This window comes from Nothoprocta perdicaria, unplaced genomic scaffold, assembly GCF_003342845.1.
Source record: "Nothoprocta perdicaria isolate Ctin4 unplaced genomic scaffold, notPer1 scaffold_388, whole genome shotgun sequence".
In the NCBI taxonomy this organism is placed as follows: Eukaryota; Metazoa; Chordata; class Aves; order Tinamiformes; family Tinamidae; genus Nothoprocta; species Nothoprocta perdicaria.
This window is the reverse complement of record NW_020455630.1, coordinates 320,723-329,723: the sequence shown is the minus strand read 5'-3', so window position 1 is coordinate 329,723 and position 9,001 is coordinate 320,723. Positions and strand designations below refer to the sequence as shown.

Below are 9,001 nucleotides of genomic sequence, written 5' to 3'. Positions count from 1 at the left end.
ACTGAAGCATCGGAAGTTCCACAGGAACTTAAGGAAGCATTTCTTCACTGTGAGAGTGACAAAGCACTGGAACAGGTTGCCCAGAGAGGTTGTGGAGTCTCCTTCTTTGGAGATCTTTAAAACCGGCTTGGATGCAGCCCTGTGCCACGTGCTCTAGGTGACCCTGCGTGAGCAGKGGGGTTGGACTCGATGACCTCTGAGGTCCCTTCCAACCTTCGGCATTCTATGATTCTATGAAACCTTTCTGTCATAACTCTGTGTGTCAGCTTAAAAAAAAAAAAAATACAGACGTGAGACCTACTGGCTGCACTTACAGGTTTCTATCCAATTATGAAGTACTATAAGTGGTAGAATCATATACATAAGATATTCATAATTCTTACACAGCAAAAGGAACCTGTGCATCCCCTGAATCTTTATAACTAACAGCCTGGGTATGTTTGTAGTTATTTGATGTATGACATTAAAACCATATAAAAATATGATTTTTGAGTATCCTTGGCAACACCTAAATTTCTGAAGTATTTCCCCATTTTCTCACTCTCATTCATATTATAGGTAAGTTTCCTATCACAGACAGTATATTAGCTTCAGGATAAATGCTAATATACATTTCTATTTCTGTGTATTACTATTTCTGCTCTAATTTCTCTGATGGTCCTTTTTACTGTCTGTTTGACACTATTTGCTCATGCACCGAGCATTTTTTTCTGKCTGCCCTCCATTTTCTCTGTGCTTCTAAGGAAGAGAGCTAATTGAACCCATTTTTCTTCTTTTTCTCTCTGAGAAGCTGGTCCAATGGGGCTTAAAGAGGTTTAGGTGAAATACTACTAAAACGAAGCACCCGAGGAAGTCCTTCCTGTTACCTTTTGCTCAGATCTKCCTTACTTTTTTACAGGATGTTATTACTAAACACATTTGGTGCCAGTGGTCCATCAAAGCAACATACATGTTGTGCTACTAGTCAGAAGTCCCYTCCTAATTCTACTTCTTACAGTCCATGTATTTTACTGTCAAATTTATATCATCTTATCTTATTCCATTTACTTAGGCCTTTATGTTGCTGCCACAAAACCATTGTGATTTTTATCCATCTCTTGAATTTTCATTAGTCCCAGCAAGATGGTCTATTTGATGTCCAATTTCACATCAGTGTTGGGCTTCCTGTGCAACAGGTTTAGCACTTGTACTGCTGCTGTTGTCTCCAGCCCTGTGTTGTTTTGTATTGTTGTTGACAGGAGTCCTAAATACGCCAATCATTAGAATAGATTATCCAACCTGTTCTTTTCTKACATGAAGATCAGACAGATCTGATTATTCCAAAGAATTTCTCATTATACCATCCCCTGGACTGCAAAGTTTTCTTCCTTCTTCAGTCCTATTCTGAAGAGTAAGCAATACTTATGATCAAATGGTTCCTTTTTTTTTTTTTTTTTTTTGAGTTTTAAAATATCATATTTTAAGATATGCAGTTTTGCACTGTAATAATCATTTCTATTTATTCTTATAGTCAACATTGATGAACTTTCATTCATCACATCACACAGTTAGGAAAGTAAAATCTATTCTGTTATTCATTCCAGGACAATGTTGTTTGAAAAGATGTATCACAGATCATTTAAAATATTATTTTTAAGAAGGGATACTGTTCCAGTTGGACAGAGCAAAAGCCAAAATATATACAGATACATTTTAATACAACAAAATATCCAAATCCATACTGTTGCATTGGCTCTAGCAAGCCATGTAAATGCAGTTTTATGCATTTGACTTTTTGGCACTTGATGGCATAATCAAGTAGATKAAGCATCTCAATGAGTTATAGAACAGAACAGATCTTGTTTTTGTTTCTTTTGAAAAAGTCAGAAAGATCAAATGATGTTTGGAACCTCCGAGACTGAGTGATTCCATTAGATCCTGCCTTTCCCTCCCCTCTTTCTAATAAGACTGAAGCTTTTTAGAAAATATGTGACAAGTGACTACTCACAGTAGAAATAAATCACATACCATTACAGCATTACTCAGAGTACAGAATTATTAATAGTGCAATAATAGTAATAACTTACTGCAATAGCAAAAAAGTACTATTAGAAAGGGCCCRGCAGCTAATGGCATTTCCTCTAACAAGGGCTCAGGGACAGCCCTTCCCTTAGTGCCTATAAATAAGCACAAGATCAAAGGAGCCCAGGAGACCAGTCAAGCACTCCTCAAAAACAGCCTGACTTTTCTAGAATACTACCAAGAAGACGCCTCATGTAAATTGTTCTAGGTCTCCCTTATGTGGCATTGTTTTGATAGTTCTATAGTTAATTAAAATTAGAATGAGAGGACACTTAGTTTCAGTGAAAGTCTTCAGGGCAACATAATATATGATAATGCTACAGTGCTCTGGCTTAGTTTTCAGTTACTAGTCTTGCTTTCTCCTTAGCAGAATCCTTTTGTGAAAACAAAAAATGGAATTTAGCATAGGTATTTGTATTCAGTCAGCATACACCATCACCACCTAAACAAAAAAAAAAAATTACTCAGGAGTGGTTGATTTCATAGTTCTTTCAGGCCTAACTATTTATTTATGTATTCATTTTTTGCTAGTGTCTTTGCAATCTGAAGGATAACATATTTTATAATATTTTACAAGTACACATGTCTCTACATATATTTTTTCTTTATGTGTATTTGTCTTTWCTAAGCAGCAAATGCTTTTGGCTGGCAAAAAGGAACTTGAATGTTATTGAAAAAATAGCTGTTGGAAATGGTGAAAAATCTCTGGCCTACTTCAAAATAAATTAACTAAATTAACAATATCTGAACACTAGCCAATCTGATTCCAATGAGAGTTCTGAGCTTTTTTAAAAAGGCTTAGATCAAAATATGTAGAGTATTCTCTGGTTTCTATGAATATACATTTTTGAAAAAAAGCAAACAAAAGCAAAGTCACTCCCAATTTACTCTTAATATTGCTGTCTTAGTTTTGTTTATMTATAGCTTTTTACATATGGGAATATTTTTATTTTGAATTAAAGATTTTTTAATGATCTATCTTTGATTTTTGCATTAAAAACCTGCAAACTCCACAGCAACAGAAAAAAATTGAAAGAATCAGTAACTTCAACAATCACACATTTATTTCTAAACAGTCTTGGGGGCTTTGACAACAAGTACAAAGTACAAGTACAAAGATATTCAGGGGTGCGTATATATAAAAATATATATCATCCTCAAGAAAAGCTTCATCTTAGTGAGGATAAACAAAAAGAAGTCAATACATATTTTATAAGATAATTTATTATTCATGAGAGCATTGAATTAGCACAGACAGAAGYAGGAATTACGTAGATACGAGGCAAACCTTCCAAGCCCAGCTGCCAGTGCAGCTTTCTCAGCTCCTKAGTAGTGACTGGCAGTCACACTATACTAAACTTGATTACAATGCAAGCAAGTCCTCTGATTGAGAGAAAAACAGAAATTTTACTTTTTTTCTTTTTACATGTAACACACAAAGGTCAACTGCTCAAACATTGAAATGGCCTTTAGAATAAACCTACAAGCAGGCTGGAGCTCAGGAGCTAAAGTTTTTATAAATGAAGCCCACAATGTTTCTAGAAACATGCCCCTTTATGTTACTGCAATATGATGAGTGTGTGTACAAGGATGCATTTGCACAGGGCCCTACATATTCATGAACAAGGCTGTTTTGTGGTGTAAATTCCATCCTCTGCATTTTGATCACTTCATTCTGTGTTTGGACAGCACCCAGGCAGAGAAAAGCGAGTGTTGCAAACCTCCTTGAGTGACACTACTACACTTGGGACATAAGCTTGGGAGGAAAGGAGGATTTATTTGTGCTCAGCATTCCTGTTGGCTAGGTGCTTCTCTCATTGAAATGTGCCCCTCTGGGTTGCCCGTTGTGAAATGCTTAACACTCTCCTGCTGCCTCTATAGAGAATTAGGTGCCTAATTTTAGCATTTTCGATCAGTTGATGCAGACAGGCTTCATGGTGTGGTGAAAGCAGTTTAAAGGCTACAATGGTCACATGGGTTCTTAATTGTAACAAGAACAAGAAAAGAGCATTATGAATTTTATTAGCAGATTTTGTAGATATGAGTTGTTTCAAGTTTGGCTCTTGACTTTTTTCTTAAATGAGTTAAACTTCCGTTTTTTTTTTACTGTGAGTCAGAAGGTTGAATTTTAGTACATGTCCTGTAAACAAAGAGATTTGGTGCTTGGACATTGTGAGTTATTCAGACTCCCCATATGGGATAATTTTTTGCTATGGTCCACTGAAGAACCAGTAAGTCAAAATGATGTGGAGCTGGAACAATAAGTGTATCCTGCTATGAATTCAAGTACCCCAGTTTTCTTTGCAAGCCACAGAAAGGAGACGGTGCTGGGTGGCTGATTCTTCAAACCAGGGGCTAAAACAAGGCAGAACACTTTAGACCATACACAGAAGTCCACTATAAGTTAACTTAATATACATCCTCTTCTTCTCATTATTGTTCATATTAATTTACATTGTGGAGGAACAACTGCCAGTCCTTGTAACACAAGTGTTGACTGACAGCAGCCTTGGCAGGGAGAAGATGCAAGCAGTACATCATAAATCACTTGCAATGAGCTAAAGTAGTTTCTTCTTATCTAGGAGTTCTGAGACGAAGCAGCACAATCAAAAGTCAAGAGTGAGAGTCTTGCAGTTGACAGGGCACAATGAAATACACAATTCCTTATGAAGCAGGATTTACATGAGTCAGAGGACTAACATAGAACTTATTCCAGATCAAGAAGATGGCAGAAGTCAGTTTGACTGCTAGAAAGGGAAAAGAAGTAGGAATGGAACTCATTTGACTTGATTTGATTTGATTTGACTTGACTTGACTTTGATTTTAGATCTCATTTGACTACAACCTTAGTACTGCTAAATATCAAGAACTAATTAAGCCTTTCCAGTGGTGAAAATATAACTTGTCCTAAAATTAGGGCTATGTGATTACTAAAAGAATGAGGGAATACAACATCCTCTAGTTTTGAGGAAGTTATTCTATGAGTTCAACCAATACACTGCACCTGCAGAAAGCATTTGAGAAAGAAGGGAAGACACTGTGAGAACACACACCAAAAGCCAAACCACTGACAATACAAATCATAGGTAAATTTAGCATTATGAAAGTATAACAAAGGCATAACACTAAAACAAAAATAAGTCAACAAATATTATCCAGCGGCACACTGAGCTAGTGCTTGCATTAAATGATAAACATTTATTGCAGCTGCATTTGACTGGTTATCATTTTTTTAAACCCACACTGACTTACAAATTCATGAGGCAGTTACAAAAGGAGCATTTCCCCACATAGAGGAAAAAAGCATGTTTCCAGTAAGTCAACTGTAAAGAGCCCCAGAACTCTAAGGGTTAACTGACTATGTTTCACATTAACATCAAAACTTGCCACAGAAGACTGACAATTAGATTTCTGTCAGATGTAGCACCTGAAGCAAACACTGAACTTTCTGCTTCAGATAGTCCTAGCATCTGTGTATCTACCACTGAGAAAATGCACAGTGAGTCAGTGTTAGGTCACGTTAAAGTAAGGTGGGGGGAGAAATGAGAGAAAGTCTCATGTCACCACTGTACAGTGCTTGAACCTAATGCTTTCTTATCTGTGGAAACAAATTTCAGATCTTACGAGTGAGAGAACACCATGTTTAATTAGTTTGTATCTGATGAAGAAAAAGCAAACACAGATAAAAAATAATTCAGTGTGACTCAGTGGGTCTCTCTGAATGTGCAGCATGAATAAACTTGAAATTTAGATGATTGCAAGTATTTACATATTTTCTACATAAAAGAAGAAAGCATATTGCAGAAAAAAAAGGAGCAGCCAACAGATTTGTGACTACTTCTAATTTTTCTCAAAATTCTCCAAGAATATACCTGTTGTCTCTGTCTCCCTTCTCATGTAAACTTTCAATATTTCATATCTTTTGGCTAGGGTTATTGCAGCCTATCTCCATACTGCAATCTGTCATCATGCTTAACTTGACTTCAGCACTTTCTTTTGGCTTTTTTTTTTTTTTTTTTTGATATATCTTGCCAGTAGTTAATGCACTTGACTAGAGAGCTTCCATGTGGAAAAAAAAATACAGTTTAATGCAAATAAGAACTGCAGTAAAGCAAAACAAACAATATTTCCAGAAGAACAGAGTCCATATGTGTTTACTTCTCTCAATGCCTCACCCCAACAGATGAAAGAAAATCCTGAATTCTTGGGGGTCTCAGAGGGTACTTCAGAGAGCTTGTTTTGCTGAAATAGAAAGTACTTTCCAGACAGTAATTTTTTAAAAAATGCTAATCGCCTTTTGGTTTTTTGGTTTTTACCCTCACTAAAATGAATCCTGTAATTTTGGCAAGTGGCTGAAAATAATACTTTCACATCTGATCCAAATCATGCGATATTTTTATCCTCATCTATTTTACCACTATTCTGGCATGTTTCTTAGATTGTACAGAATTAATGAATCCAGCAATCTCTATCTGGAGAATTTCATGGACACCCCCAAAAGGATCATGTTTCCCATTTCAAGGGCTTAAAATCACCAACACTGCGCAGACAGACCTACAATGTGCAGCGGCAATTCCAAAGACTCTAAGACAAATGAATGCTGCTGCACTTGCACTGATCAAACGCATCCTTATGTCTCCAACACATCACATGCCTTAAATAGTGAGGTATCTGAAATGCCTGGCACCTTACATCTAATCTTAAAATCAGGTAATTTTGTTGACTCAGTGATGATTCAACAGCATAACGGATCAAGCCAATCTGAAGTTGGCTTGTGAAAAGTAAATGGTCAGCTCCTAGTTTAGGTGCTTTAAATAATTGTGGGAACCATTCCTTATATTAGGTAAACATTATTAATAGGTAAAATGCCACCATAGCATCAATACCCAGTAGAGTTGTGAATTAATATTTTCTGATCAATGTATAGATTGTATGGGATTAGCACTTAYCAGTGATTTTATCAGATATCAAAATGCTGAGTGTCAAAGAATTTCACCACCCAGTTTTTAACCAAGCCACACAACACTATGCTTTCTTTACAGCTTTGCAGAATTTGAATGGAGGAGTATATACACTGGGTTTCCAAAAATTTATATTAGTTTGCAAGAAATAGTTATTTTCATTGGCTATCTAGTTAATGAAACTTTATACACAATATACATACACATACAATCTCCAATTTAGTGGAAAAGTCAATGCAAATATGTGGATACTGAAAAGATTCTGTGTTATTCCTCTTATGTTTAAGATATCCTYTCAAGCATGCAGTTATTAGACTTCGTTACACAAATGAACAGTTTAGTGGGATACAAGGAAGTATATATTTCAATTAAATGCAACGAAATATGTTTATCTTAAACTTAATTTTGATCTACTTATCATAGTATTTTTTTCATGAATACGTCCACTTATTTTAATCTGATACACTTRTTTTGTGAAACAAGTAATTCAAAAATAAGTACAGATAATAAATAGCATAATAATAAACATATGAAATGGAGTTCTTAATATTCACATATATTAGCCACATGCATATATATTGCATAGCTGCTGCTGCTCTACAAACAGTAAGAGTTTATTTCAAAATATTTATTTTAAAGCAATTCTCTACATTTAACTTTTAAGCCTTAGGGGAAAAATAAAGCAACAACATTTTTACTATGTAACATTGCCATCAAGCATGGATGAGTGCTTCACTTCTGATAAGAGACTCTGCATCAAGAATTCACTGTATTAAGATGCTAGCAGATTAAGGAACAAACATAAAATCATGTCCAGAAACATCCTGAATAAAAGATAAATAAATCCCCACAAAAATAAAAAGAGATTTTAAACTGGGTATTAGTGTTGCCCTATATAGTCTTCATATGTTATTAAAGACACTGTTTTTCTGTAGTCCTATTTTCCCTCTACATTTTTCTGCCAGTCTAAATTTAATCTTCATGCATTTTCAAATCAGACAGATAAAGCACTCTCAAGCAAGCAAAAGGAAGAAATCAGATCAAAAAAATAAAGTATGACAGATAAAGGCAGCGCTAGCTCATAAAAATGAAACACAGGAAAACAATCCACTTATCATCAGGATGCCTGGTGTATGGATGGCAGGGGGAGATGATGTACAAATATCAGTATGGGAAGCTGGAAAAAGCAATATGATAAAAATCTCTTGCATTTTACTTGAGTATGCACAATCACTATATATAACTTGCTAGTGCTGATGTGCCATAGTTAAAAATAGAGCAGAACAGAAAGCAACAATCCTGTTTTAGCAAAAAAAAAAAAAAAAGACAGAATTTCAGTATGCTACAGTTTGTCATTTTTCATAATTAAAACACTGTAGACACACACACATTTTAAGCCACATACAGCAAATCAACTTCCAGCAGTTAATTTGCAGAACACAAAGATACTCTTTTGATATCGATCTTGATATACATCTTAAGAGTCAAGCAATAATTCCAATACAATCAATAAGAAGCTGCAGACAAATTTTGTTTGCTATCTGTTTTAGAATTTAAAAACATGGTGGTTTTGTTTATTAACACCAGATGTACTTTCACAAATCTTTGTTAATRCCATTTTAATAAGTACATACTAAAATACATCTAAGATTTTTAGCAAGTGTGGCTAACACAAGATTGTAGGGACACCTGACTCCATAGACTGTTCTGCATAGGGAATTGGTACAAAATTAGAACTGTCTAGAATCATAAAATTTAAGACAAAACATCAAGGACAGAAATACACCTCTTGGTTTCTGAAAAAAAAAWCAGGCAGATGATATGGACAAGATATGATATGCAATAAAAAGATATGAAATGGAAGGAAAAACAGACTTGCCCAGATCCTTAAATTTGATTTGAGGATGGAAATGGCAATGATGATTAAAATTCCAGACAGAAAAAAAGCTAGACTTTCATTGCRTCCACTCCTTTTTATG

General features: G+C 35.2%; 1 protein-coding gene across 1 annotated transcript in view; it reads right to left on the bottom strand.

Annotated features, from left to right (window-relative positions):
• The window catches only part of DOK6 (docking protein 6), a 157,205-nt gene that overhangs the window by 74,849 nt on the left and 73,355 nt on the right, over nucleotides 1-9,001 (bottom strand). The gene's annotated exons all lie outside the window — the stretch shown is intronic.